The sequence below is a fragment of the Rhipicephalus microplus genome, unplaced genomic scaffold (assembly GCF_043290135.1).
Source record: "Rhipicephalus microplus isolate Deutch F79 unplaced genomic scaffold, USDA_Rmic scaffold_12, whole genome shotgun sequence".
Lineage (NCBI taxonomy): Eukaryota > Metazoa > Arthropoda > Arachnida > Ixodida > Ixodidae > Rhipicephalus > Rhipicephalus microplus.
The window spans coordinates 57,144,790-57,171,036 of NW_027464585.1; positions in this window are offsets into that span (position 1 = coordinate 57,144,790).

A 26,247-nucleotide genomic window follows, 5' to 3' on the forward strand; every position below is an offset into this window, starting at 1 on the left:
ACACCCAACCCAACCTAACCTAACCTAACCTTACCTAACCTAACCAAATTATCCTTACCTAACCTAACCTAACCTAACGTAACCCAACCTAACCTAACCTAACGTAACCTAACCTAACCTAACCTAACCTAACCCAACCTAACCTAACCTAACCTAACCTAACCCAACTCAACCCAACCTAACCTAATCTAACCTAACCTAACCTAACCTAACCAAACCTAACCAAACCTAACCTAACCTAACCTAACCTAACCTAACCTAACCTAACGACGGTTGCAAGCGCTTTCACATTAGATATCGCAGTTCCCCACTTTTGATGGTGAAAAACACTGCATCTCACTAATTGACATTGTTTAATGCGGTTTTACGACGGTTCATATCTTAACCTAACCTAACATTCGCACTTGTATCTAAAAACGCTCTATTACACTGTTTTGTTCACAATTACGATATTTGCATAACCTCCCAGTTTTTCACCAACTTATTGCAGTACAGAACGCTGTATCTCGCTAAATGACATCGTTCTTTAAGGTTTCACGATGCTTGCATGCGCTTTACCGAGAATGTCACAACATAGCACTTTCGCACTTGTAACGGTACAACACGCAGTATTTGGCTTGTTCATGCCGTTTTGTGTGCTTTCACAACATTTTACCTATCGCAGTTTCGTACTCGCAATAAAACAACACTATCTCGTTAGATGAAGTCGTTTTTGGTGGTTTCACGACGCTACCTAGCTTAAACTAACATTACTCAACCTAACATAACCTTCGCACTTCTATCGTTAGAAAACGTTTTACTCGCTACTTTACATTGCTTTCTACAACATTACGACAGTTTCAAGCGCTTTCACATTAGATATCGCAGTTCCCAACATGTAAAGGTGAAAAACACTGCATCTCACTAAGTGACATTGTTTAATGCGGTTTTAGCGCGGTTCATATCTTAACCTAACCGAACCTAACCTCACCTAACCCAACCTAACCTAACATAACCTAACCTAACCTAACCTAACCAAACCTAACCTAACGTAACCTAACCTAACCTAACCTAACGTAACCTAACCTAACCTAACCTAACCTAACGACGCTTGCAAGCGCTTTCACATTAGATATCGCAGTTCCCGACTTGTAATGGTGAAAAACACTGCATCTCACTAAGTGACATTGTTTAATGCGGTTTTACGACGGTTCATATCTTAACCTAACCTAACATTCGTACTTGTATTGAAAAACGCTCTATTACACTGTTTCGTTCACAAATACGATATTTGCATAAGCTCACAGTTTTTCGCCAACTTATTGCAGTACAGAACGCTGTATCTCACTAAATGACATCGTTCTTTAAGGTTTCAGGATGCTTGCATGCGCTTTAACAAGAATATCACATTATAGCAGTTTCGCACTTGTAACGGTACAACACGCAGTATCTGGCTTGTTCAAGCCGTTTTGTGTACTTTCACAACATTTCACCTGTTGCAGTTTCGTACATGCAAGAAAACAACACTATCTCGTTAGATGACGTCCTTTTTGGTGGTCTCACGACGCTACATAGCTTAAACTAACATAACTCAAGCTAACCTTCGCACTTCTATCGTTAGAAAACGTTTTACTCGCAACTTTACAATGTTTTCTACAAGATTACGACGGTTTCATGCGCTTTCACATTAGATATCGTAGTTCCCGACTTGTAATGTGTAAAAACACTACATCTCACTAAGTGACATTGTTTAATGCGGTTTTACGACGGTTGATATCTCAACCTAACCTAACATTCGCACTTGTATCTAAATACGCTCAATTACACTGTTTCGTTCACAATTACGATATTTGCTTGACCTCACAGTTTCTCACCAGCTTATTACAGTACAGAACGCTGTATCTCGCTAAATGACATCGTTCTTTAAGGTTTCACGATACTTGCATGCGCTTTAACGAGAATATCACAATAAAGCAGTTTCGCACTTGTAACGGCACAAGACGCAGTGTCTGGCTAGTTCATGCCATTTTGTGTGCTTTCCCAATATTTCACCTATCGCAGTTTCGTACTCGCAATAAAACAACACTATCTCGTTAGGTGACATCGTTTTTGGTGGTTTCACGACGCTACCTAGCTCAAACTAACCGAACCTTCGCACTTCTATCGTTAGAAAACGTTTTATTCGCTACTTTACAATGTTTTCTACAAGATTACGACGGTTTCATGCGCTTTCACATTAGATATCGCAGTTCCCGACTTGTAATGGTGAAAAACACAGCATCTCACTAAGTGACATTGTTTAATGCGGTTTTAGCGCGGTTCATATCTTAACCTAACCTAACCTTACCTAACCTAACCTAACCAAACCTAACCTAACCAAACCTAACCTAACATACCCTAACCTAACCTAACCTAACCTAACCAAACCTAACCTAACCTAACCTAACGTAACCTAACCTAACTCAACCTAACCTAACGACGTTTGCAAGCGCTTTCACATTAGATATCGCAGTTCCCGACTTGTAATGGTGCAAAACACTGCATCTCACTAAGTGACATTGTTTAATGCGGTTTTACGACGGTTCATATCTTAACCTAACCTAACATTCGCACTTGTATTAAAAAACGCTCTATTACACTGTTTCGTTCACAATTAGGATATTTGCATAACCTAGCAGTTTTTCACCAACTTATTGCAGTACAGAACGCTGTATCTCGCTAAATGACATCGTTCTTTAAGGTTTCACGATGCTTGCATGCGCTTAACCGAGAATATCACAACATAGCAGTTTCGCACTTGTAACGGTACAACACGCAGTATTTGGCTTGTTCATGCCGTTTTGTGTGTTTTCACAACATTTCACCTATCGCAGTTTCGTACTCGCAATAAAACAACACTATCTCGTTAGATGACGTTGTTTTTGGTAGTTTCACGACGCTACCTAGCTTAAACTAACATAACTCAACCTAACATAACTTTCGCACTTCTATCGTTAGAAAACGTTTTACTCGCTACTTTACATTGCTTTCTACAACATTACGACGGTTTCAAGCGCTTTCACATTAGATATCACAGTTCCCAACTTGTAAAGGTGAAAAACACTGCATCTCACTAAGTGACATCATTGTTTAATGCGGTTTTACGACGGTTCATACCTTAACCTAACGTAACCTAACCTAACCTAACCTTACCACCCTAACCTAACCTAAGCCAACCCAACCCAACCTAACCTAACCTAACCTAACCTAAAGTAACCTAACGCAACCTAACCTAACCTAACCTAACCTAACCCAACCTAACCCAACCCAACCCAAACTATCCTAACATAAGCTAACCTAACCTAACCTAACCAAACCTAACCTAACCTAACTTAACCTAACCTAACGTAACCTAACCTAACCTAACCTATTCTAACGTAACCTAACCTTACCTGACCTAACCTAACCTAACGCAACCTAACCTAACCTAACATAACCTAACGTAACCTAACCTAACCTAACCTAACGTAACCTAACCTAACCTAACCCAACCTAACCCAACCCAACCCAACCCAACAACACCCAACCCAACCTAACCTAACCTAACCTAACCTTACCTAACCTAACCTAACCTAACGTAACCTGACCTAACCTAACGTAACCTAACCTAACCTAACCTAACCCAACCTAACCTAACCTAACCTAATCCAACTCAACCCAACCTAACCTAATCTAACCTAACCTAACCTAACCTAACCAAACCTAACCTAACCTAACGACGGTTGCAAGCGCTTTCACATTAGCTATCGCAGTTCCCCACTTTTAATGGTGAAAAACACTGCATCTCACTAATTGACATTGTTTAATGTGGTTTTACGACGGTTCATATCTTAACCTAACCTAACATTCGCACTTGTATCTAAAAACGCTCTATTACACTGTTTTGTTCACAATTACGATATTTGCATAACCTCCCAGTTTTTCACCAACTTACTGCAGTACAGAACGCTGTATCTCGCTAAATGACATTGTTCTTTAAGGTTTCACGATGCTTGCATGCGCTTTAACGAGAATATCACAATATAGCAGTTTCGCACTTGTAACGGTAGAACACGCAGTATTTGGCTTGTTCATTCCGTTTTGTGTGCTTTCACAACATTTCACCTATCGCAGTTTAATACTCGCAATAAAACAACACTATCTCGTTAGATGACGTCGTTTTTGGTAGTTTCACGGCGCTACCTAGCTTAACCTAACATAACCTAACCTAACCTTCGCACTTCTATCGTTAGAAAACGTTTTACTCGCTACTTTACAATGCTTTCTATAACATAACGACGGTTTCAAGCGCGTTCACATTAGATATCGCAGTTATCATCTTGTAAAGCTGAAAAACACTGCATCTCACTAAGTGACATTGTTTAATGCGGTTTTAGCGCGGTTCATATCTTAACCTAACCTAACCTAACCTAACCTAACCTAACCCAACCTAACCTAACATAACCTAACCTAACCTAACCTAACCTAACCAAACCTAACCTAACGTAACCTAACCTAACCTAACCTAACCTAACCTAACGACGTTTGCAAGCGCTTTCACATTAGATATCGCAGTTCCCGACTTGTAATGGTGAAAAACACTGCATCTCACTAAGTGACATTGTTTAATGCGGTTTTACGACATTTCATATCTTAACCTAACCTAACATTCGTACTTGTATTGAAAAACGCTCTATTACACTGTTTCGTTCACAATTACGATATTTGCATAACCTCACAGTTTTTCACCAACTTATTGCAGTACAGAACGCTGTATCTCGCTAAATGACATTGTTCTTTAAGGTTTCACGATGCTTGCATGCGCTTTAACGAGAATATCACAATATAGCAGTTTCGCACTTGTAACGGTAGAACACGCAGTATTTGGCTTGTTCATGCCGTTTTGTGTGCTTTCACAACATTTCACCTATCGCAGTTTATTACTCGCAATAAAACAACACTATCTCGTTAGATGACGTCGTTTTTGGTAGTTTCACGGCGCTACCTAGCTTAACCTAACGTAACCTAACCTAACCTTCGCACTTCTATCGTTAGAAAACGTTTTATTCGCAACTTTACAATGTTTTCTACAAGATTACGACGGTTTCATGCGCTTTCACATTAGATATCGTAGTTCCCGACTTGTAATGTTGAAAAACACTACATCTCACTAAGTGAGATTGTTTAATGCGGTTTTACGACGGTTGATATGTCAACCTAACCTAACATTCGCACTTGTATCTAAAGACGCTCAATTACACTGTTTCGTTCACAATTACGATATTTGCTTGACCTCACAGTTTCTCACCAACTTATTACAGTACAGAACGCTGTATCTCGCTAAAGGACATCGTTCTTTAAGGTTTCATGATACTTGCATGCGCTTTACCGAGAATGTCACAACATAGCAGTTTCGCACTTGTAACGGTACAACACGCAGTATTTGGCTTGTTCATGCCGTTTTGTGTGCTTTCACAACATTTTACCTATCGCAGTTTCGTACTCGCAATAAAACAACACTATCTCGTTAAATGACGTCGTTTTTGGTGGTTTCACGACGCTACCTAGCTTAAACTAACATAACTCAACCTAACATAACCTTCGCACTTCTATCGTTAGAAAACGTTTTACTCGCTACTTTACAATGCTTTCTATAACATAACGACGGTTTCAAGCGCTTTCACATTAGATATCGCAGTTATCATCTTCTAAAGGTGAAAAACACTGCATCTCACTAAGTGACATTGTTTAATGCGGTTTTAGCTCGGTTCATATCTTAACCTAACCTAACCTAACCTAACCTAACCCAACCTAACCTAACATAACCTAACCTAACCTAACCTAACCTAACCAAACCTAACCTAACGTAACCTAACCTAACCTAACCTAACCTAACCTAACGACGTTTGCAAGCGCTTTCACATTAGATATCGCAGTTCCCTACTTGTAATGGTGAAAAACACTGCATCTCACTAAGTGACATTGTTTAATGCGGTTTTACGACATTTCATATCTTAACCTAACCTAACATTCGTACTTGTATTGAAAAACGCTCTATTACACTGTTTCGTTCACAATTACGATATTTGCATAACCTCACAGTTTCTCACCAACTTATTACAGTACACAACGCTGTATCTCGCTAAATGACATCGTTCTTTAAGGTTTCAGGATACTTGCATGCGCTTTACCGAGAATGTCACAACATAGCAGTTTCGCACTTGTAACGGTACAACACGCAGTATTTGGCTTGTTCATGCCGTTTTGTGTGCTTTCACAACATTTTACCTATCGCAGTTTCGTACTCGCAATAAAACAACACTATCTCGTTAGATGACGTCGTTTTTGGTGGTTTCACGACGCTACCTAGCTTAAACTAACATAACTCAACCTAACATAACTTTCGCACTTCTATCGTTAGAAAACGTTTTACTCGCTACTTTACATTGCTTTCTACAACATTACGACGGTTTCAAGCGCTTTCACATTAGATATCACAGTTCCCAACTTGTAAAGGTGAAAAACACTGCATCTCATTAAGTGACATCATTGTTTAATGCGGTTTTACGACGGTTCATACCTTAACCTAACGTAACCTAACCTAACCTAACCTTACCACCCTAACCTAACCTAAGCCAACCCAACCCAACCTAACCTAACCTAACCTAACTTAAACTAACCTAACCCAACCTAACCCAACCCAACCCAACCTAACCTAACCTAAGCTAACCTAACCTAACCTAACCAAACCTAACCTAACCAAACTTAACCTAACCTAACGTAACCTAACCTAACCTAACCTATTCTAACGTAACCTAACCTTACCTGACCTAACCTAACCTAACGCAACCTAACCTAACATAACCTAACGTAACCTAACCTAACCTAACCTAACGTAACCTAACCTAACCTAACCCAACCTAACCCAACCCAACCCAACCCAACAACACCCAACCCAACCTAACCTAACCTAACCTAACCTAACCAAATTATCCTTACCTAACCTAACCTAACCTAACGTAACCTAACCTAACCTAACCTAACGTAACCTAACCTAACCTAACGTAACCTAACCTAACCTAACCCAACCTAACCTAACCTAACCTAACCTAACCTAACCCAACTCAACCCAACCTAACCTAATCTAACCTAACCTAACCTAACCTAACCAAACCTAACCTAACCTAACCTAACCTAACCTAACCTAACGACGGTTGCAAGCTATTTCACATTAGATATCGCAGTTCCCCACTTTTAATGGTGAAAAACACTGCATCTCACTATTTGACATTGTTTATAGCGGTTTTACGACGGTTCATATCTTAACCTAACCTAACATTCGCAGTTGTATCTAAAAACGCTCTATTACACTGTTTTGTTCACAATTACGATATTTGCATAACCTCCCAGTTTTTCACCAACTTATTGCAGTACAGAACGCTGTATCTCGCTAAATGACATTGTTCTTTAAGGTTTCACGATGCTTGCATGCGCTTTAACGAGAATATCACAATATAGCAGTTTCGCACTTGTAACGGTAGAACACGCAGTATTTGGCTTGTTCATTCCGTTTTGTGTGCTTTCACAACATTTCACCTATCGCAGTTTATTACTCGCAATAAAACAACACTATCTCGTAAGATGACGTCGTTTTTGGTAGTTTCACGGCGCTACCTAGCTTAACCTAACGTAACCTAACCTAACCTTCGCACTTCTATCGTTAGAAAACGTTTTATTCGCAACTTTACAATGTTTTCTACAAGATTACGACGGTTTCATGCGCTTTCACATTAGATATCGTAGTTCCCGACTTGTAATGTTGAAAAACACTACATCTCACTAAGTGAGATTGTTTAATGCGGTTTTACGACGGTTGATATGTCAACCTAACCTAACATTCGCACTTGTATCTAAAGACGCTCAATTACACTGTTTCGTTCACAATTACGATATTTGCTTGACCTCACAGTTTCTCACCAACTTATTACAGTACAGAACGCTGTATCTCGCTAAAGGACATCGTTCTTTAAGGTTTCATGATACTTGCATGCGTTTTACCGAGAATGTCACAACATAGCAGTTTCGCACTTGTAACGGTACAACACGCAGTATTTGGCTTGTTCATGCCGTTTTGTGTGCTTTCACAACATTTTACCTATCGCAGTTTCGTACTCGCAATAAAACAACACTATCTCGTTAAATGACGTCGTTTTTGGTGGTTTCACGACGCTACCTAGCTTAAACTAACATAACTCAACCTAACATAACCTTCGCACTTCTATCGTTAGAAAACGTTTTACTCGCTACTTTACAATGCTTTCTATAACATAACGACGGTTTCAAGCGCTTTCACATTAGATATCGCAGTTATCATCTTCTAAAGGTGAAAAACACTGCATCTCACTAAGTGACATTGTTTAATGCGGTTTTAGCTTGGTTCATATCTTAACCTAACCTAACCTAACCTAACCTAACCCAACCTAACCTAACATAACCTAACCTAACCTAACCAAACCTAACCTAACGTAACCTAACCTAACCTAACCTAACCTAACGACGTTTGCAAGCGCTTTCACATTAGATATCGCAGTTCCCTACTTGTAATGGTGAAAAACACTGCATCTCACTAAGTGACATTGTTTAATGCGGTTTTACGACATTTCATATCTTAACCTAACCTAACATTCGTACTTGTATTGAAAAACGCTCTATTACACTGTTTCGTTCACAATTACGATATTTGCATAACCTCACAGTTTCTCACCAACTTATTACAGTACACAACGCTGTATCTCGCTAAATGACATCGTTCTTTAAGGTTTCAGGATACTTGCATGCGCTTTACCGAGAATGTCACAACATAGCAGTTTCGCACTTGTAACGGTACAACACGCAGTATTTGGCTTGTTCATGCCGTTTTGTGTGCTTTCACAACATTTTACCTATCGCAGTTTCGTACTCGCAATAAAACAACACTATCTCGTTAGATGACGTCGTTTTTGGTGGTTTCACGACGCTACCTAGCTTAAACTAACATAACTCAACCTAACATAACTTTCGCACTTCTATCGTTAGAAAACGTTTTACTCGCTACTTTACATTGCTTTCTACAACATTACGACGGTTTCAAGCGCTTTCACATTAGATATCACAGTTCCCAACTTGTAAAGGTGAAAAACACTGCATCTCACTAAGTGACATCATTGTTTATAGCGGTTTTACGACGGTTCATACCTTAACCTAACGTAACCTAACCTAACCTAACCTTACCACCCTAACCTAACCTAAGCCAACCCAACCCAACCTAACCTAACCTAACCTAACCTAAACTAACCTAACCCAACCTAACCCAACCCAACCCAACCTAACCTAACCTAAGCTAACCTAACCTAACCTAACCAAACCTAACCTAACCTAACTTAACCTAACCTAACGTAACCTAACCTAACCTAACCTATTCTAACGTAACCTAACCTTACCTGACCTAACCTAACCTAACGCAACCTAACCTAACATAACCTAACGTAACCTAACCTAACCTAACCTAACCTAACGTAACCTAACCTAACCTAACCAAACCTAACCCAACCCAACCCAACCCAACAACACCCAACCCAACCTAACCTAACCTAACCTAACCTTACCTAACCTAACCAAATTATCCTTACCTAACCTAACCTAACCTAACGTAACCTAACCTAACCTAACCTAACGTAACCTAACCTAACCTAACGTAACCTAACCTAACCTAACCTAACCCAACTCAACCCAACCTAACCTAATCTAACCTAACCTAACCTAACCTAACCAAACCTAACCTAACCTAACCTAACCTAACCTAACGACGGTTGCAAGCTATTTCACATTAGATATCGCAGTTCCCCACTTTTAATGGTGAAAAACACTGCATCTCACTAATTGACATTGTTTATAGCGGTTTTACGACGGTTCATATCTTAACCTAACCTAACATTCGCAGTTGTATCTAAAAACGCTCTATTACACTGTTTTGTTCACAATTACGATATTTGCATAACCTCCCAGTTTTTCACCAACTTATTGCAGTACAGAACGCTGTATCTCGCTAAATGACATTGTTCTTTAAGGTTTCACGATGCTTGCATGCGCTTTAACGAGAATATCACAATATAGCAGTTTCGCACTTGTAACGGTAGAACACGCAGTATTTGGCTTGTTCATTCCGTTTTGTGTGCTTTCACAACATTTCACCTATCGCAGTTTATTACTCGCAATAAAACAACACTATCTCGTTAGATGACGTCGTTTTTGGTAGTTTCACGGCGCTACCTAGCTTAACCTAACGTAACCTAACCTAACCTTCGCACTTCTATCGTTAGAAAACGTTTTATTCACAACTTTACAATGTTTTCTACAAGATTACGACGGTTTCATGCGCTTTCACATTAGATATCGTAGTTCCCGACTTGTAATGTTGAAAAACACTACATCTCACTAAGTGAGATTGTTTAATGCGGTTTTACGACGGTTGATATGTCAACCTAACCTAACATTCGCACTTGTATCTAAAGACGCTCAATTACACTGTTTCGTTCACAATTACGATATTTGCTTGACCTCACAGTTTCTCACCAACTTATTACAGTACAGAACGCTGTATCTCGCTAAAGGACATCGTTCTTTAAGGTTTCACGATACTTGCATGCGCTTTACCGAGAATGTCACAACATAGCAGTTTCGCACTTGTAACGGTACAACACGCAGTATTTGGCTTGTTCATGCCGTTTTGTGTGCTTTCACAACATTTTACCTATCGCAGTTTCGTACTCGCAATAAAACAACACTATCTCGTTAAATGACGTCGTTTTTGGTGGTTTCACGACGCTACCTAGCTTAAACTAACATAACTCAACCTAACATAACCTTCGCACTTCTATCGTTAGAAAACGTTTTACTCGCTACTTTACAATGCTTTCTATAACATAACGACGGTTTCAAGCGCTTTCACATTAGATATCGCAGTTATCATCTTCTAAAGGTGAAAAACACTGCATCTCACTAAGTGACATTGTTTAATGCGGTTTTAGCTCGGTTCATATCTTAACCTAACCTAACCTAACCTAACCTAACCCAACCTAACCTAACATAACCTAACCTAACCTAACGTAACCAAACCTAACCTAACGTAACCTAACCTAACCTAACCTAACCTAACGACGTTTGCAAGCGCTTTCACATTAGATATCGCAGTTCCCTACTTGTAATGGTGAAAAACACTGCATCTCACTAAGTGACATTGTTTAATGCGGTTTTACGACATTTCATATCTTAACCTAACCTAACATTCGTACTTGTATTGAAAAACGCTCTATTACACTGTTTCGTTCACAATTACGATATTTGCTTGACCTCACAGTTTCTCACCAACTTATTACAGTACAGAACGCTGTATCTCGCTAAATGACATCGTTCTTTAAGGTTTCACGATACTTGCATGCGCTTTACCGAGAATGTCACAACATAGCAGTTTCGCACTTGTAACGGTACAACACGCAGTATTTGGCTTGTTCATGCCGTTTTGTGTGCTTTCACAACATTTTACCTATCGCAGTTTCGTACTCGCAATAAAACAACACTATCTCGTTAGATGACGTCGTTTTTGGTGGTTTCACGACGCTACGTAGCTTAAACTAACATAACTCAACCTAACATAACCTTCGCACTTCTATCGTTAGAAAACGTTTTACTCGCTACTTTACATTGCTTTCTACAACATTACGACGGTTTCATGCGCTTTCACATTAGATATCGTAGTTCCCGACTTGTAATGTTGAAAAACAGTACATCTCACTAAGTGACATTGTTTAATGCGGTTTTACGACGGTTAATATCTCAACCTAACCTAACATTCGCACTTGTATCTAAATACGCTCAATTACACTGTTTCGTTCACAATTACGATATTTGCTTGACCTCACAGTTTCTCACCAACTTATTACAGTACAGAACGCTGTATCTCGCTAAATGACATCGTTCTTTAAGGTTTCACGATACTTGCATGCGCTTTAACGAGAATATCGCAATAAAGCAGTTTCGCACTTGTAACGGTACAACACGCAGTATCTGGCTTGTTCAAGCCGTTTTGTGTACTTTCACAACATTTCACCTATTGCAGTTTCGTACATGCAATAAAACAACACTATCTCGTTAGATGACGTCCTTTTTGGTGGTCTCACGACGCTACATAGCTTAAACTAACATAACTCAAGCTAACCTTCGCACTTCTATCGTTAGAAAACGTTTTACTCGCAACTTTACAATTTTTTCTACAAGATTACGACGGTTTCATGCGCTTTCACATTATATATCGCAGTTCCCGACTTGTAAAAGTGAAAAACACTGCATCTCACTAAGTGACATTGCTTAATGCGGTTTTACGACGATTCATACCTTAACCTAACGTAACCTAACCTAACCTAACCTAACCTTACCACCCTAACCTAACCTAAGCCAACCCAACCCAACCTAACCTAACCTAACCTAACCTAAACTAACCTAACCCAACCTAACCTAACCTAACCTAACCCAACCTAACCCAACCCAACCCAACCTAACCTAACCTAAGCTAACCTAACCTAACCTAACCAAACCTAACCTAACCTAACTTGACCTAACCTAACGTAACCTAACCTAACCTAAACTATTCTAACGTAACCTAACCTTACCTGACCTAACCTAACCTAACGCAACCTAACCTAACCTAACATAACCTAACGTAACCTAACCTAACCTAACCTAACGTAACCTCACCTAACCTAACCCAACCTAACCCAACCCAACCCAACAACACCCAACCCAACCTAACCTAACCTAACCTTACCTAACCTAACCAAATTATCCTTACCTAACCTAACCTAACCTAACGTAACCCAACCTAACCTAACCTAACGTAACCTAACCTAACCTAACCTAACCTAACCCAACCTAACCTAACCTAACCTAACCTAACCCAACTCAACCCAACCTAACCTAATCTAACCTAACCTAACCTAACCTAACCAAACCTAACCAAACCTAACCTAACCTAACCTAACCTAACCTAACCTAACCTAACGACGGTTGCAAGCGCTTTCACATTAGATATCGCAGTTCCCCACTTTTGATGGTGAAAAACACTGCATCTCACTAATTGACATTGTTTAATGCGGTTTTACGACGGTTCATATCTTAACCTAACCTAACATTCGCACTTGTATCTAAAAACGCTCTATTACACTGTTTTGTTCACAATTACGATATTTGCATAACCTCCCAGTTTTTCACCAACTTATTGCAGTACAGAACGCTGTATCTCGCTAAATGACATCGTTCTTTAAGGTTTCACGATGCTTGCATGCGCTTTACCGAGAATGTCACAACATAGCACTTTCGCACTTGTAACGGTACAACACGCAGTATTTGGCTTGTTCATGCCGTTTTGTGTGCTTTCACAACATTTTACCTATCGCAGTTTCGTACTCGCAATAAAACAACACTATCTCGTTAGATGAAGTCGTTTTTGGTGGTTTCACGACGCTACCTAGCTTAAACTAACATTACTCAACCTAACATAACCTTCGCACTTCTATCGTTAGAAAACGTTTTACTCGCTACTTTACATTGCTTTCTACAACATTACGACAGTTTCAAGCGCTTTCACATTAGATATCGCAGTTCCCAACATGTAAAGGTGAAAAACACTGCATCTCACTAAGTGACATTGTTTAATGCGGTTTTAGCGCGGTTCATATCTTAACCTAACCGAACCTAACCTCACCTAACCCAACCTAACCTAACATAACCTAACCTAACCTAACCTAACCAAACCTAACCTAACGTAACCTAACCTAACCTAACCTAACGTAACCTAACCTAACCTAACCTAACCTAACGACGCTTGCAAGCGCTTTCACATTAGATATCGCAGTTCCCGACTTGTAATGGTGAAAAACACTGCATCTCACTAAGTGACATTGTTTAATGCGGTTTTACGACGGTTCATATCTTAACCTAACCTAACATTCGTACTTGTATTGAAAAACGCTCTATTACACTGTTTCGTTCACAAATACGATATTTGCATAAGCTCACAGTTTTTCGCCAACTTATTGCAGTACAGAACGCTGTATCTCACTAAATGACATCGTTCTTTAAGGTTTCAGGATGCTTGCATGCGCTTTAACAAGAATATCACATTATAGCAGTTTCGCACTTGTAACGGTACAACACGCAGTATCTGGCTTGTTCAAGCCGTTTTGTGTACTTTCACAACATTTCACCTGTTGCAGTTTCGTACATGCAAGAAAACAACACTATCTCGTTAGATGACGTCCTTTTTGGTGGTCTCACGACGCTACATAGCTTAAACTAACATAACTCAAGCTAACCTTCGCACTTCTATCGTTAGAAAACGTTTTACTCGCAACTTTACAATGTTTTCTACAAGATTACGACGGTTTCATGCGCTTTCACATTAGATATCGTAGTTCCCGACTTGTAATGTGTAAAAACACTACATCTCACTAAGTGACATTGTTTAATGCGGTTTTACGACGGTTGATATCTCAACCTAACCTAACATTCGCACTTGTATCTAAATACGCTCAATTACACTGTTTCGTTCACAATTACGATATTTGCTTGACCTCACAGTTTCTCACCAGCTTATTACAGTACAGAACGCTGTATCTCGCTAAATGACATCGTTCTTTAAGGTTTCACGATACTTGCATGCGCTTTAACGAGAATATCACAATAAAGCAGTTTCGCACTTGTAACGGCACAAGACGCAGTGTCTGGCTAGTTCATGCCATTTTGTGTGCTTTCCCAATATTTCACCTATCGCAGTTTCGTACTCGCAATAAAACAACACTATCTCGTTAGGTGACATCGTTTTTGGTGGTTTCACGACGCTACCTAGCTCAAACTAACCGAACCTTCGCACTTCTATCGTTAGAAAACGTTTTATTCGCTACTTTACAATGTTTTCTACAAGATTACGACGGTTTCATGCGCTTTCACATTAGATATCGCAGTTCCCGACTTGTAATGGTGAAAAACACAGCATCTCACTAAGTGACATTGTTTAATGCGGTTTTAGCGCGGTTCATATCTTAACCTAACCTAACCTTACCTAACCTAACCTAACCAAACCTAACCTAACCAAACCTAACCTAACATACCCTAACCTAACCTAACCTAACCTAACCAAACCTAACCTAACCTAACCTAACGTAACCTAACCTAACTCAACCTAACCTAACGACGTTTGCAAGCGCTTTCACATTAGATATCGCAGTTCCCGACTTGTAATGGTGCAAAACACTGCATCTCACTAAGTGACATTGTTTAATGCGGTTTTACGACGGTTCATATCTTAACCTAACCTAACATTCGCACTTGTATTAAAAAACGCTCTATTACACTGTTTCGTTCACAATTAGGATATTTGCATAACCTAGCAGTTTTTCACCAACTTATTGCAGTACAGAACGCTGTATCTCGCTAAATGACATCGTTCTTTAAGGTTTCACGATGCTTGCATGCGCTTAACCGAGAATATCACAACATAGCAGTTTCGCACTTGTAACGGTACAACACGCAGTATTTGGCTTGTTCATGCCGTTTTGTGTGTTTTCACAACATTTCACCTATCGCAGTTTCGTACTCGCAATAAAACAACACTATCTCGTTAGATGACGTTGTTTTTGGTAGTTTCACGACGCTACCTAGCTTAAACTAACATAACTCAACCTAACATAACTTTCGCACTTCTATCGTTAGAAAACGTTTTACTCGCTACTTTACATTGCTTTCTACAACATTACGACGGTTTCAAGCGCTTTCACATTAGATATCACAGTTCCCAACTTGTAAAGGTGAAAAACACTGCATCTCACTAAGTGACATCATTGTTTAATGCGGTTTTACGACGGTTCATACCTTAACCTAACGTAACCTAACCTAACCTAACCTTACCACCCTAACCTAACCTAAGCCAACCCAACCCAACCTAACCTAACCTAACCTAACCTAAACTAACCTAACCCAACCTAACCTAACCTAACCTAACCTAACCCAACCTAACCCAACCCAACCCAAACTATCCTAACATAAGCTAACCTAACCTAACCTAACCAAACCTAACCTAACCTAACTTAACCTAACCTAACGTAACCTAACCTAACCTAACCTATTCTAACGTAACCTAACCTTACCTGACCTAACCTAACCTAACGCAACCTAACCTAACCTAACATAACCTAACGTAACCTAACCTAACCTAACCTAACGTAACCTAACCTAACCTAACCCAACCTAACCCAACCCAACCCAACCCAACAACACCCAACCCAACCTAACCTAACCTAACCTAACCTTACCTAACCTAACCTAACCTAACGTAACCTGACCTAACCTAACGTAACCTAACCTAACCTAACCTAACCCAACCTAACCTAACCTAACCTAATCCAACTCAACCCAACCTAACCTAATCTAACCTAACCTAACCTAACCTAACCAAACCTAACCTAACCTAACGACGGTTGCAAGCGCTTTCACATTAGCTATCGCAGTTCCCCACTTTTAATGGTGAAAAACACTGCATCTCACTAATTGACATTGTTTAATGTGGTTTTACGACGGTTCATATCTTAACCTAACCTAACATTCGCACTTGTATCTAAAAACGCTCTATTACACTGTTTTGTTCACAATTACGATATTTGCATAACCTCCCAGTTTTTCACCAACTTACTGCAGTACAGAACGCTGTATCTCGCTAAATGACATTGTTCTTTAAGGTTTCACGATGCTTGCATGCGCTTTAACGAGAATATCACAATATAGCAGTTTCGCACTTGTAACGGTAGAACACGCAGTATTTGGCTTGTTCATTCCGTTTTGTGTGCTTTCACAACATTTCACCTATCGCAGTTTAATACTCGCAATAAAACAACACTATCTCGTTAGATGACGTCGTTTTTGGTAGTTTCACGGCGCTACCTAGCTTAACCTAACATAACCTAACCTAACCTTCGCACTTCTATCGTTAGAAAACGTTTTACTCGCTACTTTACAATGCTTTCTATAACATAACGACGGTTTCAAGCGCGTTCACATTAGATATCGCAGTTATCATCTTGTAAAGCTGAAAAACACTGCATCTCACTAAGTGACATTGTTTAATGCGGTTTTAGCGCGGTTCATATCTTAACCTAACCTAACCTAACCTAACCTAACCTAACCTAACCCAACCTAACCTAACATAACCTAACCTAACCTAACCTAACCTAACCAAACCTAACCTAACGTAACCTAACCTAACCTAACCTAACCTAACGACGTTTGCAAGCGCTTTCACATTAGATATCGCAGTTCCCGACTTGTAATGGTGAAAAACACTGCATCTCACTAAGTGACATTGTTTAATGCGGTTTTACGACATTTCATATCTTAACCTAACCTAACATTCGTACTTGTATTGAAAAACGCTCTATTACACTGTTTCGTTCACAATTACGATATTTGCATAACCTCACAGTTTTTCACCAACTTATTGCAGTACAGAACGCTGTATCTCGCTAAATGACATTGTTCTTTAAGGTTTCACGATGCTTGCATGCGCTTTAACGAGAATATCACAATATAGCAGTTTCGCACTTGTAACGGTAGAACACGCAGTATTTGGCTTGTTCATGCCGTTTTGTGTGCTTTCACAACATTTCACCTATCGCAGTTTATTACTCGCAATAAAACAACACTATCTCGTTAGATGACGTCGTTTTTGGTAGTTTCACGGCGCTACCTAGCTTAACCTAACGTAACCTAACCTAACCTTCGCACTTCTATCGTTAGAAAACGTTTTATTCGCAACTTTACAATGTTTTCTACAAGATTACGACGGTTTCATGCGCTTTCACATTAGATATCGTAGTTCCCGACTTGCAATGTTGAAAAACACTACATCTCACTAAGTGAGATTGTTTAATGCGGTTTTACGACGGTTGATATGTCAACCTAACCTAACATTCGCACTTGTATCTAAAGACGCTCAATTACACTGTTTCGTTCACAATTACGATATTTGCTTGACCTCACAGTTTCTCACCAACTTATTACAGTACAGAACGCTGTATCTCGCTAAAGGACATCGTTCTTTAAGGTTTCATGATACTTGCATGCGCTTTACCGAGAATGTCACAACATAGCAGTTTCGCACTTGTAACGGTACAACACGCAGTATTTGGCTTGTTCATGCCGTTTTGTGTGCTTTCACAACATTTTACCTATCGCAGTTTCGTACTCGCAATAAAACAACACTATCTCGTTAAATGACGTCGTTTTTGGTGGTTTCACGACGCTACCTAGCTTAAACTAACATAACTCAACCTAACATAACCTTCGCACTTCTATCGTTAGAAAACGTTTTACTCGCTACTTTACAATGCTTTCTATAACATAACGACGGTTTCAAGCGCTTTCACATTAGATATCGCAGTTATCATCTTCTAAAGGTGAAAAACACTGCATCTCACTAAGTGACATTGTTTAATGCGGTTTTAGCTCGGTTCATATCTTAACCTAACCTAACCTAACCTAACCTAACCCAACCTAACCTAACATAACCTAACCTAACCTAACCTAACCTAACCAAACCTAACCTAACGTAACCTAACCTAACCTAACCTAACCTAACCTAACGACGTTTGCAAGCGCTTTCACATTAGATATCGCAGTTCCCTACTTGTAATGGTGAAAAACACTGCATCTCACTAAGTGACATTGTTTAATGCGGTTTTACGACATTTCATATCTTAACCTAACCTAACATTCGTACTTGTATTGAAAAACGCTCTATTACACTGTTTCGTTCACAATTACGATATTTGCATAACCTCACAGTTTCTCACCAACTTATTACAGTACACAACGCTGTATCTCGCTAAATGACATCGTTCTTTAAGGTTTCAGGATACTTGCATGCGCTTTACCGAGAATGTCACAACATAGCAGTTTCGCACTTGTAACGGTACAACACGCAGTATTTGGCTTGTTCATGCCGTTTTGTGTGCTTTCACAACATTTTACCTATCGCAGTTTCGTACTCGCAATAAAACAACACTATCTCGTTAGATGACGTCGTTTTTGGTGGTTTCACGACGCTACCTAGCTTAAACTAACATAACTCAACCTAACATAACTTTCGCACTTCTATCGTTAGAAAACGTTTTACTCGCTACTTTACAATGTTTTCTACAAGATTACGACGGTTTCATGCGCTTTCACATTAGATATCGCAGTTCCCGACTTGTAATGGTGAAAAACACAGCATCTCACTAAGTGACATTGTTTAATGCGGTTTTAGCGCGGTTCATATCTTAACCTAACCTAACCTTACCTAACCTAACCTAACCAAACCTAACCTAACCAAACCTAACCTAACATACCCTAACCTAACCTAACCTAACCTAACCAAACCTAACCTAACCTAACCTAACGTAACCTAACCTAACTCAACCTAACCTAACGACGTTTGCAAGCGCTTTCACATTAGATATCGCAGTTCCCGACTTGTAATGGTGCAAAACACTGCATCTCACTAAGTGACATTGTTTAATGCGGTTTTACGACGGTTCATATCTTAACCTAACCTAACATTCGCACTTGTATTAAAAAACGCTCTATTACACTGTTTCGTTCACAATTAGGATATTTGCATAACCTAGCAGTTTTTCACCAACTTATTGCAGTACAGAACGCTGTATCTCGCTAAATGACATCGTTCTTTAAGGTTTCACGATGCTTGCATGCGCTTAACCGAGAATATCACAACATAGCAGTTTCGCACTTGTAACGGTACAACACGCAGTATTTGGCTTGTTCATGCCGTTTTGTGTGTTTTCACAACATTTCACCTATCGCAGTTTCGTACTCGCAATAAAACAACACTATCTCGTTAGATGACGTTGTTTTTGGTAGTTTCACGACGCTACCTAGCTTAAACTAACATAACTCAACCTAACATAACTTTCGCACTTCTATCGTTAGAAAACGTTTTACTCGCTACTTTACATTGCTTTCTACAACATTACGACGGTTTCAAGCGCTTTCACATTAGATATCACAGTTCCCAACTTGTAAAGGTGAAAAACACTGCATCTCACTAAGTGACATCATTGTTTAATGCGGTTTTACGACGGTTCATACCTTAACCTAACGTAACCTAACCTAACCTAACCTTACCACCCTAACCTAACCTAAGCCAACCCAACCCAACCTAACCTAACCTAACCTAACCTAAACTAACCTAACCCAACCTAACCTAACCTAACCTAACCTAACCCAACCTAACCCAACCCAACCCAAACTATCCTAACATAAGCTAACCTAACCTAACCTAACCAAACCTAACCTAACCTAACTTAACCTAACCTAACGTAACCTAACCTAACCTAACCTATTCTAACGTAACCTAACCTTACCTGACCTAACCTAACCTAACGCAACCTAACCTAACCTAACATAACCTAACGTAACCTAACCTAACCTAACCTAACGTAACCTAACCTAACCTAACCCAACCTAACCCAACCCAACCCAACCCAACAACACCCAACCCAACCTAACCTAACCTAACCTAACCTTACCTAACCTAACCTAACCTAACGTAACCTGACCTAACCTAACGTAACCTAACCTAACCTAACCTAACCCAACCTAACCTAACCTAACCTAATCCAACTCAACCCAACCTAACCTAATCTAACCTAACCTAACCTAACCTAACCAAACCTAACCTAACCTAACGACGGTTGCAAGCGCTTTCACATTAGCTATCGCAGTTCCCCACTTTTAATGGTGAAAAACACTGCATCTCACTAATTGACATTGTTTAATGTGGTTTTACGACGGTTCATATCTTAACCTAACCTAACATTCGCACTTGTATCTAAAAACGCTCTATTACACTGTTTTGTTCACAATTACGATATTTGCATAACCTCCCAGTTTTTCACCAACTTACTGCAGTACAGAACGCTGTATCTCGCTAAATGACATTGTTCTTTAAGGTTTCACGATGCTTGCATGCGCTTTAACGAGAATATCACAATATAGCAGTTTCGCACTTGTAACGGTAGAACACGCAGTATTTGGCTTGTTCATTCCGTTTTGTGTGCTTTCACAACATTTCACCTATCGCAGTTTAATACTCGCAATAAAACAACACTATCTCGTTAGATGACGTCGTTTTTGGTAGTTTCACGGCGCTACCTAGCTTAACCTAACATAACCTAACCTAACCTTCGCACTTCTATCGTTAGAAAACGTTTTACTCGCTACTTTACAATGCTTTCTATAACATAACGACGGTTTCAAGCGCGTTCACATTAGATATCGCAGTTATCATCTTGTAAAGCTGAAAAACACTGCATCTCACTAAGTGACATTGTTTAATGCGGTTTTAGCGCGGTTCATATCTTAACCTAACCTAACCTAACCTAACCTAACCTAACCCAACCTAACCTAACATAACCTAACCTAACCTAACCTAACCTAACCAAACCTAACCTAACGTAACCTAACCTAACCTAACCTAACCTAACCTAACGACGTTTGCAAGCGCTTTCACATTAGATATCGCAGTTCCCGACTTGTAATGGTGAAAAACACTGCATCTCACTAAGTGACATTGTTTAATGCGGTTTTACGACATTTCATATCTTAACCTAACCTAACATTCGTACTTGTATTGAAAAACGCTCTATTACACTGTTTCGTTCACAATTACGATATTTGCATAACCTCACAGTTTTTCACCAACTTATTGCAGTACAGAACGCTGTATCTCGCTAAATGACATTGTTCTTTAAGGTTTCACGATGCTTGCATGCGCTTTAACGAGAATATCACAATATAGCAGTTTCGCACTTGTAACGGTAGAACACGCAGTATTTGGCTTGTTCATGCCGTTTTGTGTGCTTTCACAACATTTCACCTATCGCAGTTTATTACTCGCAATAAAACAACACTATCTCGTTAGATGACGTCGTTTTTGGTAGTTTCACGGCGCTACCTAGCTTAACCTAACGTAACCTAACCTAACCTTCGCACTTCTATCGTTAGAAAACGTTTTATTCGCAACTTTACAATGTTTTCTACAAGATTACGACGGTTTCATGCGCTTTCACATTAGATATCGTAGTTCCCGACTTGTAATGTTGAAAAACACTACATCTCACTAAGTGAGATTGTTTAATGCGGTTTTACGACGGTTGATATGTCAACCTAACCTAACATTCGCACTTGTATCTAAAGACGCTCAATTACACTGTTTCGTTCACAATTACGATATTTGCTTGACCTCACAGTTTCTCACCAACTTATTACAGTACAGAACGCTGTATCTCGCTAAAGGACATCGTTCTTTAAGGTTTCATGATACTTGCATGCGCTTTACCGAGAATGTCACAACATAGCAGTTTCGCACTTGTAACGGTACAACACGCAGTATTTGGCTTGTTCATGCCGTTTTGTGTGCTTTCACAACATTTTACCTATCGCAGTTTCGTACTCGCAATAAAACAACACTATCTCGTTAAATGACGTCGTTTTTGGTGGTTTCACGACGCTACCTAGCTTAAACTAACATAACTCAACCTAACATAACCTTCGCACTTCTATCGTTAGAAAACGTTTTACTCGCTACTTTACAATGCTTTCTATAACATAACGACGGTTTCAAGCGCTTTCACATTAGATATCGCAGTTATCATCTTCTAAAGGTGAAAAACACTGCATCTCACTAAGTGACATTGTTTAATGCGGTTTTAGCTCGGTTCATATCTTAACCTAACCTAACCTAACCTAACCCAACCTAACCTAACATAACCTAACCTAACCTAACCTAACCTAACCAAACCTAACCTAACGTAACCTAACCTAACCTAACCTAACCTAACCTAACGACGTTTGCAAGCGCTTTCACATTAGATATCGCAGTTCCCTACTTGTAATGGTGAAAAACACTGCATCTCACTAAGTGACATTGTTTAATGCGGTTTTACGACATTTCATATCTTAACCTAACCTAACATTCGTACTTGTATTGAAAAACGCTCTATTACACTGTTTCGTTCACAATTACGATATTTGCATAACCTCACAGTTTCTCACCAACTTATTACAGTACACAACGCTGTATCTCGCTAAATGACATCGTTCTTTAAGGTTTCAGGATACTTGCATGCGCTTTACCGAGAATGTCACAACATAGCAGTTTCGCACTTGTAACGGTACAACACGCAGTATTTGGCTTGTTCATGCCGTTTTGTGTGCTTTCACAACATTTTACCTATCGCAGTTTCGTACTCGCAATAAAACAACACTATCTCGTTAGATGACGTCGTTTTTGGTGGTTTCACGACGCTACCTAGCTTAAACTAACATAACTCAACCTAACATAACTTTCGCACTTCTATCGTTAGAAAACGTTTTACTCGCTACTTTACATTGCTTTATACAACATTACGACGGTTTCAAGCGCTTTCACATTAGATATCACAGTTCCCAACTTGTAAAGGTGAAAAACACTGCATCTCACTAAGTGACATCATTGTTTAATGCGGTTTTACGACGGTTCATACCTTAACCTAACGTAACCTAACCTAACCTAACCTTACCACCCTAACCTAACCTAAGCCAACCCAACCCAACCTAACCTAACCTAACCTAACCTAAACTAACCTAACCCAACCTAACCCAACCCAACCCAACCTAACCTAACCTAAGCTAACCTAACCTAACCTAACCAAACCTAACCTAACCTAACTTAACCTAACCTAACGTAACCTAACCTAACCTAACCTATTCTAACGTAACCTAACCTTACCTGACCTAACCTAACCTAACGCAACCTAACCTAACATAACCTAACGTAACCTAACCTAACCTAACCTAACCTAACGTAACCTAACCTAACCTAACCCAACCTAACCCAACCCAACCCAACCCAACAACACCCAACCCAACCTAACCTAACCTAACCTAACCTTACCTAACCTAACCAAATTATCCTTACCTAACCTAACCTAACCTAACGTAACCTAACCTAACCTAACCTAACGTAACCTAACCTAACCTAACCTAACGTAACCTAACCTAACCTAACCCAACCTAACCTAACCTAACCTAACCTAACCCAACTCAACCCAACCTAACCTAATCTAACCTAACCTAACCTAACCTAACCAAACCTAACCTAACCTAACCTAACCTAACCTAACCTAACCTAACGACGGTTGCAAGCTATTTCACATTAGATATCGCAGTTCCCCACTTTTAATGGTGAAAAACACTGCATCTCACTAATTGACATTGTTTATAGCGGTTTTACGACGGTTCATATCTTAACCTAACCTAACATTCGCAGTTGTATCTAAAAACGCTCTATTACACTGTTTTGTTCACAATTACGATATTTGCATAACCTCCCAGTTTTTCACCAACTTATTGCAGTACAGAACGCTGTATCTCGCTAAATGACATTGTTCTTTAAGGTTTCACGATGCTTGCATGCGCTTTAACGAGAATATCACAATATAGCAGTTTCGCACTTGTAACGGTAGAACACGCAGTATTTGGCTTGTTCATTCCGTTTTGTGTGCTTTCACAACATTTCACCTATCGCAGTTTATTACTCGCAATAAAACAACACTATCTCGTTAGATGACGTCGTTTTTGGTAGTTTCACGGCGCTACCTAGCTTAACCTAACGTAACCTAACCTAACCTTCGCACTTCTATCGTTAGAAAACGTTTTATTCGCAACTTTACAATGTTTTCTACAAGATTACGACGGTTTCATGCGCTTTCACATTAGATATCGTAGTTCCCGACTTGTAATGTTGAAAAACACTACATCTCACTAAGTGAGATTGTTTAATGCGGTTTTACGACGGTTGATATGTCAACCTAACCTAACATTCGCACTTGTATCTAAAGACGCTCAATTACACTGTTTCGTTCACAATTACGATATTTGCTTGACCTCACAGTTTCTCACCAACTTATTACAGTACAGAACGCTGTATCTCGCTAAAGGACATCGTTCTTTAAGGTTTCATGATACTTGCATGCGTTTTACCGAGAATGTCACAACATAGCAGTTTCGCACTTGTAACGGTACAACACGCAGTATTTGGCTTGTTCATGCCGTTTTGTGTGCTTTCACAACATTTTACCTATCGCAGTTTCGTACTCGCAATAAAACAACACTATCTCGTTAAATGACGTCGTTTTTGGTGGTTTCACGACGCTACCTAGCTTAAACTAACATAACTCAACCTAACATAACCTTCGCACTTCTATCGTTAGAAAACGTTTTACTCGCTACTTTACAATGCTTTCTATAACATAACGACGGTTTCAAGCGCTTTCACATTAGATATCGCAGTTATCATCTTCTAAAGGTGAAAAACACTGCATCTCACTAAGTGACATTGTTTAATGCGGTTTTAGCTTGGTTCATATCTTAACCTAACCTAACCTAACCTAACCTAACCCAACCTAACCTAACATAACCTAACCTAACCTAACCAAACCTAACCTAACGTAACCTAACCTAACCTAACCTAACCTAACGACGTTTGCAAGCGCTTTCACATTAGATATCGCAGTTCCCTACTTGTAATGGTGAAAAACACTGCATCTCACTAAGTGACATTGTTTAATGCGGTTTTACGACATTTCATATCTTAACCTAACCTAACATTCGTACTTGTATTGAAAAACGCTCTATTACACTGTTTCGTTCACAATTACGATATTTGCATAACCTCACAGTTTCTCACCAACTTATTACAGTACACAACGCTGTATCTCGCTAAATGACATCGTTCTTTAAGGTTTCAGGATACTTGCATGCGCTTTACCGAGAATGTCACAACATAGCAGTTTCGCACTTGTAACGGTACAACACGCAGTATTTGGCTTGTTCATGCCGTTTTGTGTGCTTTCACAACATTTTACCTATCGCAGTTTCGTACTCGCAATAAAACAACACTATCTCGTTAGATGACGTCGTTTTTGGTGGTTTCACGACGCTACCTAGCTTAAACTAACATAACTCAACCTAACATAACTTTCGCACTTCTATCGTTAGAAAACGTTTTACTCGCTACTTTACATTGCTTTCTACAACATTACGACGGTTTCAAGCGCTTTCACATTA